Source organism: Belonocnema kinseyi, chromosome 4 (genome assembly GCF_010883055.1).
Source record: "Belonocnema kinseyi isolate 2016_QV_RU_SX_M_011 chromosome 4, B_treatae_v1, whole genome shotgun sequence".
Classification (NCBI taxonomy): domain Eukaryota; kingdom Metazoa; phylum Arthropoda; class Insecta; order Hymenoptera; family Cynipidae; genus Belonocnema; species Belonocnema kinseyi.
In genome coordinates, this window is record NC_046660.1 from 66922480 (window position 1) to 66934204 (window position 11725).

An 11725-nucleotide genomic window follows, 5' to 3' on the forward strand; every position below is an offset into this window, starting at 1 on the left:
TGCATTTCTCAAAGTTTGAGACCGATATTTTATGTATAAAAAAAGTTGGAACGTTCAAAAAATGTTGAGGTTCAGAAAAAAGATGAAATAATTTTCAGTGAAACTCCTACCAAAATGCAGTACCTAAACGTACTTTATTGTACTCTAATACATTTCCCAAAGTTTCAGCTCGATATATTATTTATAAAAAAAAGTTCTGAGGTTCAAAAAAACATTCAGTGAACTGAAAAACTGTGGTCGGTAATATAGGTATTTAGCTGTGTCACATGCCCTTAAGGGATATATACTTATAGCATTGTCCATCTTTGTCTAACGTGTTAACGTGAAGTTGAGTTAGGTTAGGTTAGGTTAGGTCGGGTTTTTTAGATTAGGATAGGTTTGACCTCTTTGCAGGTTAAGCCCAAGTTGATTCAAACGATACCACAAACACAACGGGACAACACAATCAGTTTAATTGTGTTTCGTGAGGTTAGGTTAGGTTAGGCTAGGTTAGATTTATTTCTAGGTTAGGCTCGAGTTGACCCATTCGATGTAGCACACATTTGCTACTCGGAAAATATGCTTCCAGAGCTTTACGTGTAGTTCAGTAAATTTCTGTTAATTCAGGTTAGGTAAGGTCAGGTTCTGTTGGGTAAAGTTATATTAAATAAGTTGATATCAGGCAAGGGTTGATCCTTCACAGTTGTCGACATGTTTTTGAAGTGAAAATTTACATCACTGGCATTATTTTGAAATTTATTTGCCTCAGTCCATGATTTTTCGTCATTTTTTGAGGTTATGGCTCAACCATGACGTGATGGGTAATTTTTGATACTGAATTTGAATTCAGCGCCCCAAAATCCATAGGAATACGTGTGTCTTGTTACCAGATCCGCACACTTTTTTTTGTGTGGCTGTATAATTTCCTACCTTAAGAAGACGATTTAAAAATTTTTTATTTTTAGCAAAAAAAGATCCATTTTTTTTAACATCATTTTTCTATCAAAAAGTATATAATCGAAGTTTCTCTTAAATAAATTAATTTTTCATAAAAAAAGGAATTTTTAACAAAATAATAGAATCCTCGAAAAATTTCAAAAAGTTCACTCTTGAACAAAAAAAGATCGATTTTAAACCAAAAGCATTAATTTTCTACCAAAACAGAAAAATTAAAAAAATTGAATTATTCAGTAAAAAAGGTCCATTTTCAATTAAAAATATAAATTTTCAATCAAAAACAGTAGAATCGAAATCTCTTTTAAAGAAATTGGTCTTTGACAAAGTAAAAAGGATTTTTTTTTATAACTGAATCCTTAATGAAAAGTATTAATTTTCAACCAAGAATATAACTTTTCTACAAAAAATTACGAATTTTCTACAAAAGCTAAAAATTTTCAAACAAATATATGACTTTTATCTAAAAAATATCATTTTTTAACCAAAAGTAATATAAGTAGATTTTACCATTATAGAAATTAATTTTTTTTAAAATAGAAATTTGAATAAAATAGTTGAATTTTCAATCATAAAGATTAATTTTATATGAGAGATTCGAATTTAAACCAAAAGTAAAAAAGTGACTTTTTCAAAAAAGAATTTAATTTATTTCAGAAAAAAAGAATCTTACAAAAAATAGTAAATCTTTTAACTAAAATTATGAATTTTCAACTAGAAAGACGAATTTTCAACAAATAAAGAATTGTCAGTTAGAAAATAAATAAATTTTTCCCAATTCTTAAACTTTTGGCTATTTTTCTGTAAAACAGTTATAACACATTTACCCTCCATCTACCACCATAAACCACATTTTTTACAACACGTTCACCTCACATGATAAGTTTTCAAGTATTTATTTGTTGAAAGTGTTATTTTTAATACAAAATTTCATTAATTTCAATTTAATTTGAAATATAATAATTAAAAGTTTAATTTTAAAGAAAATATTTATGTTTTTCATCAACTTTAATATGAAAAGTCCAGGGAAAAGATGGAGACTTAACTAAGCCCGAGATTCGACAATTGACAGAAATTTGCGTTCAATAATATTTTTTTTCCAACTTTGTAAGGATTTATCTACTCTTGTAATCAAAATTCGTACAGTAATCATATATCGCGTTATTTCTTACAAAGTAGTGTAATGATTTTGTATAAATCTGAATAATGAAACAGTTATTACTTAAATTTTTTATATCATTGAACGCATGAACTAATATTGAGTAGACTTGACCAAGATTTTCAGGGGAAAGTTTACCAATTGGCAACAAGCTTATTACATGTGTTTTTCTACCTATAAAGTCATTAATTATTATAATGTGCGTGCAAAAATTTTGCTAAATTGATTGATGAAAATTGTGGTTTAAAAATGCAAAGTTCCTTATTTAAAGAATATGATTATCATCAACGTGAGTTACAAAATTGTAATAAATACTATTCATCGATATGAGGTGTAAATTAATTTTTAATAAAAAAAGCTCATTTATAATAAAATAGTTCAATTTCATTTTCCACAAAAAATATTAAATTTGTTGAAATCCTATTATAATAGAATAATTACAGTGTCAGGTAGAGAACTCATCCCTTGGTGTCTTCTTTTATTTTATACTAATATTTTGTAACATTCATTAAATATGCATAGCATAGAAAAGATAGGCTTTTGATTTATTCTTTTTCATAAAAAGATAAATAGGAGTGCTCCGTGGCGCGCAAGACTGCTAGTAACTTACAATTTAAATAGTTTGCATAACGATACGAGATGTTCGGCTCTCTTGCTCATTTTAGTCGTTCAAAAAGTATTCTCAAAAACTGGGAATTTCCTTCTCTTTTTTGTTTTCATCGCCTTATCTCATCTCGTTCCATCTTCTTTCTCACCCAAGCTATCGGCGGAAGTTCCGAACATTTAAATGAATCTAATATTTTCCCTAATTTCTATTTCGCTCATAAATATTGTTTAAACTGCAATTTAAACTATGCATTATAATACTGCTTCAATGAGAAATGATTTTCACTGTAAAAGAACAAACATTTAGCACTTTTTCTGGTTTACAAAGTCACCAGTAAAAAATTTCGTTCATTTGAAAGTTCAGAAATTCGAGTACATGTAAAAGGGTCTCTTTTATTTATTTTTTTTTTTGCGAAAAGAATGTTATTTTTTAAATAAAATTTTGCTTCAAATCTTTTAAAATTCTTAAATTATGTCTTAAATTATGTCCTAAATTAACTGTATGAAATGTTTTTAAATAATACCTCAAAATTATTGAAATTACTCGAAATTCCTTGGTATTTTTTAACTCTTACAAATTCCTCCTAGTCTTTTAAAAAATCCTTAAATCGAGCCTTAAATCTTTTGAAATCTCTTTAAAAATCTCTAAAATTCCTTAAAACTCCCTTAAGAAATTTTTTATATACGTTGAAACTATTTAAAATAAACAATAACAATATATTCCAAACGATAAAAAAATCTTCCTTAAATCCAGTTTTTTATATACGAGAATTGTTTTTAATATACTCGTTTTTAATATACTCGTCCCAAACAATCCAGAATTACAAATTTATTTGTTTATGCATCAGGGAGCGTCCATATATTACGTAACGCTGTTTACGGTGGATGGGGGGGGGGCAAGACTCTGTTATCGTTTTGTTACAAATGGGGGTAGGCGGAGACCCACACCGTTACGTAATCAAACTGCTTGCTAAAAAAAATGCTCAAGAACACTTTTTAAACCCCTTCTCGCTGTCGCAGGCCGCTATGCCATCAAATAGATTCGTTTACCGAGAAGTCATATCAAAACATAACACCGCCGTTTTGCGTTTGTTAAATATGTTAATTTGTAAGAAAAATAGGAAGGGCTATCAAATTGATTAAAATAAGGATGTCATTTAATATTAATTAAAATAATTTTAGTTTTAATTTAATTAAAACCAAAAATAGGTGAATTTTTGTTAATTTTGTTATTCAAATAATCCAACAAATAAAAAAAGAACTCATTTGTCTCAACTTATTTTTTATATTAATATTTTTTTAACTTTGTATTTTACAAAATTTCAATTTTTCAATATTCTAGATTATATATCATTATACATTATATCTCAATCTCAATATTTTACATTACATTATCTTTTTTTATTGCTTTAATTTATCGATAAGAGTTTGCATTTCGAAGAAACTTATTATGCTTTTACAAACAATGATCAAATTTACTAGAGCTATTACACACACACACAAATGAATTTTAATTATAAACATTTTTTAATCTTCTAAATATTCTTTTGGAATTAGTTTTGTTTGACTAATGCACATGGGGCACGTTGAGTGAGATTTAAAAAGTGATGTTATGTTCGAGAAACTATAAAAAGCATTTAATCTTTAATGTTACTAATTCGGAAATTCATACATTTGGTATGAGATAGTCTCTATTTTCACAATATCACCATCAAAATATAAAATTCTAAAAAGCTGGAAAACATTTTTTTATTCACATAAATAGTAAATGCGCTCAAAATGACGACAATTTTTGAAAACATTGTTGGAAATCTTTAGAAGCTAAAAATGAATTGTGATGCTGATTCTAGCGAATTAAAGTTTACCTTGGCCTTCATTGCGCATATAAGAAATCTGACCAACAATTATGTGATTCCGAAATCGCAATCTACTTCTTGCTTTTGGCATTTTAAGTTTTATGAAAGAAAAACAATATCACGACGATAACAGAAAACTTGACATAATCTTGTCTAACCTAACTCGCCCCTACGTGGTTCTGACGCGAGCCACACCATTTGCCCCCTTGCGGCCACATGTGAAAAATCCGATCGGGTCCAGATCGACACTCGGGAATAAGTTGGGCAATTTCTGCACGGGGCCGTTGCAAGGGGGGTGAGAGGGTCTAAAAACTTCGATTTTTGCGTTACGTAATATATGGACGCTCCCTCAGATATGAGACATAACCACAAAGACCATACAAAAAATAAACGAACGAAATAAAAAACAAAGATAAGATAATTTAATGGAAATACACATTTTACTTGAATGCTATGTTTTATGTAGCTCATATGTCTATTTTAATATTTTATGACAGTAGTTATGATATTTGTTTATTTTGGAATGTCAATTCTGACACTGACAACGCTGCTGCTCAAAATATACGATCTTCCGAGGAGCTCACTTATATGAGACAAGATGAAATTTCATAAAAAAAGGCGAAAGCTTTTCTCGTTGTTGCTGCTTTCTCTTATTTCTCCCTCAAATGCAACACTACAACTGGCCATTTTTTCTGTGTAGCTGTATCCTATAATTAAACAATAAATATGTTAGCATAAAACATCTAGGCATTAAGGGCAAACGTCCATTTTTTCATTGCTGCTTTTCAATTAAAAAGAGCAAAAGAAGAAGTTTTTGAAAAACAGAAGGAAAGATGAATTCTTGAAAAAAGACGTGAAAGAGGAGGATGGGGGAAAGAGTGTGAAGTCCCTATAAAGTATAACTTTATACTGTAGGTCAAACCTTATATAATGTACTCCATATGAGCACCATATTTTATTTCTGAAACCACATTATATTCTAGTGGTTTTCACAAAGCTATGTGCTTCTACAAATCACATGTCTGGCCTGTTGCTCACTGGACGAGACAAACAGATCACCTTACGTAAAGTTCCATGGAGATATTGCTTGCTGGGATCCGTTTATACGGTCTCGGATCGCACAAAGCCTGCTCCATGGACCGTAGTCTGTGATAGCTGTGTAGAGTCTAGAGTTGGGAATATATTCTCTATGATGGTGTGATGCAATATGTTCCACAGTCATACCTGTAACCTACAAACACCTCTACATCTCTAACAACCTACGCATGACTCTCTTTACACCAAACAACTCTCGTTGCACCCATGTACTGTTTATATTCTATATCTATATGTATTCTATATCTACTCTCTGCACAACCATATGCACATGTACTTTTGCCGCACCCTATGCAAAGAAATGCGAGGAGAACGCAGCCTGGATCTCTCCAGACTCCAGGTTGCAGAAGAGCCTATGATCGAACACCATGCACCATGCAAACTGACTTTCTAAGACGTTACGAGTATTATTACGTGAAAATTATTTTTCTCGAGAATAATAATACCATTTTTTAACCACCTAAAGGTTTGCTGAATTCCAATTATCTGTTTGCACATGAGCAGTTTGCGAAAAGTAAATGTGTGGTAATTATTTGAAAAGCGCTAAAGGAATCGTTGAGGAATGCGATAAAATTTAAAAATTCCATAGACAAATATTTATTGGATCTACAGTAGGGTGGTCTTAATAAAACAAAAGTTTCTTTGATTTGAGAGGGACACTCGCCAAAAAGCTTGCATTTTGTGGGAAAAAACTCAATTTTTAAAATTTTGTGTACTACCGTAGGTAATTATCTACATAGCTTATGCGAACAATACCAAAAATCATTTCTGACTTTGAAACATGATTACTCGTTCAAAAAAGGATTTAGAAGCTTTTTTCAAATCGTTTAGAAAGCTTATGAAATGTTACGTCGAATGATCCCTAAAATAGATATTGTTGATCTTTTGAAGATAATATACCGCCGAAGAATTTTTTAACAAAAATGCAAGAATTTCTCGAATTTTAACTGTTTCTCTATTCCGCGGAAGCGCGGTGATCGAAAATTCAGCAATTGCATTGGGAAAGAAATATCAAAATAGTGAAGGTTATGTACTTCGAAAATGTTCCTTTCTATAATTCTAACATTAAAGTTTTGAACAAAGGTAAAAAAAGAACTTTAAATTTATTAGAATGACACGCAGGAAGAAATAAAAGGGCTAAAGAGGCTGGAGTAAATCGTCAATAATAATCGGTAACAGCAAATATAATATTCAAAAATAATAAAATAAATAAATGATTGATAAATAATTATCAGAACTTATACTAAAAATACGGTTAAAATTATTTTTATAATAAAATAAAACTTTGAATTGCAATTACACAAATAATTAAGTGTTTTTATTTCCTTTCTTTTAAAGAAAAGACGAGAAATTATATTTGTATTTTTTACAATATGTGCAGGACCAAATTTTTAAATAATCTAAACTAATCTAAACAAAACTTTTATTATTTGAAATTCGCAGAATTCAATTTTGACATTTTTTGTGGATACTCTTAAACGAATGTAATTTTCTATTCATATCATTCAAAAAATCTAAATTAGATTTAGATATGTAAACTTACGAGTTATGGTATGAGTTGAAGTCGAGGTACAAAATTCGAAAAATTCTTGAGTTTTTTTAAACTTCTCCCATTGTATATTTTCTTTAAAATATCAAAAATATCTCCATTATAGGTCATTCGGCGATGAATTTCATAGAAATCTCCTAGGTAGAGTAACTTCAAATCGCAGATTCAGTTGCCTCTGAAATATGTTGTTTATAAAAGAAAATAAGACGACATTTTTTTCACCGTTTTGAGAAAAACATAATTTGCGCGAATTTATGGGGTCAATGCATTTACTGAATATCGAGGTTGTAGTAGGGTCTAGCGATTCTGATGAAACCTGGTTAGACTTTGGTTTTGGGTGAGTGAAATTTATGGTTCGCATGGTTCTGCACAATTTTCAAAATTCATCAGGGAGGTAAGGATTTTTACTTTTTGAGGCCTGACTTTTTTTAAACACCATATCGCCTAAACTGCTGACTGAATATTAATAATTTTTACAAGTGTATCGTATAATTTATAAACCTTTTTAATGCAATTCAAACAAAAGTTTTAAAACGGGGCTCAAAAAATAAATTTGAATCCATTTTTCGCTTGAAAGCATATTTTTAATTCCTTTTCAATATGAATAGTTCAGTTACCAATAATTTTCTGCTTCGATCAATCAAAAATTGATAGTCTTTCATTTTTGGGCATATTAATTATAATTTTAGAACGCAATCTTTAATTGATTTTAGATTTCTTTTGAAAATTTTAAAATTAATTCACGTAGCGAACAAATATAGATTCTTTACTTTTTGTTTCATCTTTTTGTAAACAGCTTTATGTCTGCGCTTACTATCTCTATCTCTAGAATTTAATTTTCATATTAATAGTCATGATTGAAAATGTAAATTACAGAGAATTAAAAAAGTATTTTTTCTCACCATACACGAAAAAATGTGTAGTTTAAGCAGAAAAATGCTAAAAGTCAAATCAACAAACTTAAAACATTTCTGAAAATATTAATTTTGGTTTTTGGTTTATGACATTTTAAATGTTCGAATTAGCTATGTGACTCTTTAAGTTCAAATGTTTACAAAATTGAGTTTTTATTTCAATAAGTCCTTTTTAATACTTTTTATTTCAACGTAAAAAGTAAAGTATCATGTGTTATACAAAATTTTATTTTTATTTCAACAAGTCCTTTTTAATTTTTATGATTTTAACGTAAACTGTTAGTAATCAATTTCGGCACTCTGTTATTGATTTCTATTTAATTAGCGCTATATTTATGCTGCCAAGATTTTGATTTTTCCATATAATATCCTTGTTTTGAGGATTTAAAAATATGACTCATTAGTAATAATAGCAGAAATAAATTATTATGCCAATTCCAATTTTAAAGATTTTTCCAATATCATTGGAACGTTTATTTGCATAATTTGTTTTTAACTTAAGAAATAATATAGCGAGTGCCACATTTTTATGATTGAATATACCTTGTCAATAAAAGCAAGTAATATTATTGCCAAACTATTACATACTTTAAAATCAAGCAATCGATAATGTTCATTGTTAGATATTATAATTTGCTTATAAGAAATAACATGACTTATTAAAACTTTTTCGCTTGTACACACTCCTGCGCATTAAATCCAAGAGATACTGAGCATCGGTAAGTGGTTTGCAAAAAGATATAAGAAAAGAAAAGAATAAATATTTTTTCGCTTTTTGCATTAACATGTATTTTTAAAGAATAATAATTTAAAAGTCGCTCTCACGTATCAATATTCGTATCATTTTTTTTTAATCCCCAGAAAAACTTATAGGGAATCGAAATATTTATATTGAAGAAAATTAAAAATACGCTTTTGAGCGAAAAACGGAATCAACAATTGATTTTTGTTTTCAGCCCCTTTTTGACAATGTTTTTGTTTTTGAATTAAATTTAAAAGGCCTATCAATTATACGCTAAACTTTTAAAACTAATTAAAATTCAATCATCGGTTTGGGATGTATGGTGTTAAAAAAGAGGATTTTAACCTATTAAATCCTGTAACTCACTGAATTTTGACAATTTTGGACAAATATTTTAATCCTAAACTTTTCTTACCTAACCTAACCAGTAACTAACCAGTAATATATTTGAAAGGAATCTTTTCGTATGTCCGAAAAAGAAATTACCCTAAATTTTATCCAAATCGGTTACTATTTACCCACCAAACATGAACCTTTAGATTGCCCATGGATTTACATGGTAGAAATCACGCAAAAAAGAAAAATTTGTTCAACTTTTTAAATTTTGATTTTAGTAATTCTATCTTTCCATGAACAAAAATTTGCACAGGATGCTTAAAATGAAAATTAAAAACATATATACAAAAGGACGGCCAATTAAAAATGTTAAGATAGCTTATTGTTATATTTTTCAACAAAAAAGTTATTCACTAATCTGTTTTATTTATTTAAACTTTCAGATATTCATATAATTTAATATCATGCTCAAACAATAAACAATGCATGAAACTCAGTTCCCTTAAAATCTAATTTTCTGACATATTACATTTTTTCAAAATGTTTGTTTTCTCGAATTATGTTATAATTGCTGAATCAACCTTTCTTCTTCTGATAAGTTTTAAAATGATTTCTTTAAATACTGTAGAGAAAAGTATTTTTTAAAGTTTTGAAATAGCCGCATTTTTTTATATTTTGGATTTTGAGTTATTGCGTTGGCTTAGAAATAAATAATTAAATTTTCCACAACTTTTGGTCACCCTTTGTTAATGAATTTAAGAAATAGCATTTTTTGAACATTTTGTGATTTTCCAAGATTTTGAATTTTTGACTATGAAGATATTTTAGGCATACCATTTAAAAATTTTTCCGTGCAGATAAAATAATTCGAATAAAAATAGAAAAAGTTATGCGGATTTTTGTTTTTGCTTCATTTCTCGCATTTAAATCCTATTAAAAATGTCAAGGCATATGTTTGGTGAGTAAATAACGAAACTTTTGACTGAAATTCGATGCTCTTTCTTTTTTTGGGCGTGAGAAAACAAATTTCGCAGGTGGGTGCAAACGGATTAAACAAAAAATCTATAAATAAGGACCACCCTAGTATAATATATTTATTGTTTAAAACAAAAATACGCAGGGGGCCCTTCTCAGGCACCTTTCACCTAATTATTTAGAAGATCTATTCTAGAAAGTAGTAAAAATTTCCGCCTTAGTTAAATTATTTACGAAAATATCCCGAGAAAGAAGGTTCTTAGCATATGTACGTAGATATAAGTATACACATATGTATATTTACTCAAGTAAACTTGGCATCAATTCACTACCCAAATCCTGATAAATTCAATCCATAAGAAGAAGAAGAAGAAGAAGGGAGCCAGATTCTGAAGTGGATGGAAGAAGCATTTTGATTTTGAAGTTTTAATAGGAAGGAAGGGTGAATAGAAATGATAAAATTTCCATACGAGTTTAGAGTAGGAGATGTCGACCTCGAGAAGGTCGTTGTGCTCATCGAGCTCTATGCCTTAACTATATTTCCTCTCCACGCCAAATACCTCGGTTGACACGGTCTTGCCTACGACGAAAGGTATGCATTAAAGATGAGCAGCCGAGAACACTTGACCAACTTTGAATGCTCCAGTGATAGGAGGAAAGATGCTGCTCACTCCTCAATGCTGATGCTGGTTAGATTTCAAGAAAAATACAAGCAAAAGGCGAATCAAAGATTATTGAATCGCTGCTTGGTGCTCGGGCTGCTAGGTGCTTGAGCTGCTTGAAAATGATATGGAGAAAGGATCGAAATCGGAGGAACTCTGATCTTTGAAAACGAATGCGACTGATTTTCTCTCAGTTTTCAAATAGGGGGAATAGATACGAAGTTGATAGAAAAACTTGTTATGTCCTACTATTGATAATTGATGAACAAGTGGAAAAAGTATCATATTCCGAAGTAAATCTGGAACATTGATTTTAATCATACTTTATAGCATGCTGCAATTTATTTCAGATGGTGCTCTTCTGGTACGAAATAAATATTCATATTTAGAGTTTTTTCAATCAGTTATATATAATAAAATTAATAATAATAATTTATAATACAATTCACTATTTTATAAAAATTAATCAATTCATTAAAATCATTTTTGCTGTGTAAGTACAAACCCACTTCCTTTGAACTATTCTTTTCTATAATAAACTTCTAAATATTTTCTTTTGCTTCAAAGTCATTAAAAATTATTTTAATGTAATCACTCCTTATATATTATTGTTGCAAAATGTTTAAAATAAATTCTCATTAATGTATATCGCACATTATATAGTCAAATAATCGAGATCTTTGAATTATTTTTATTCATAATTTCAATCTAAAAAATGGGTGCTGTTTTAATGTAAACAAGTGCTTCGTTTTTTGAGATTTTTAGCTATATCTACTTTGCGAAGGCAGAAGGATTTTTTCACGAAACTTTAGGACCTTTCTCTTTAAAAAATTGAAAAAAATAAAAATCGGATATTAATTTTTTGTTTGTGTATATTCTTAATGTCTTGAAAATGCAT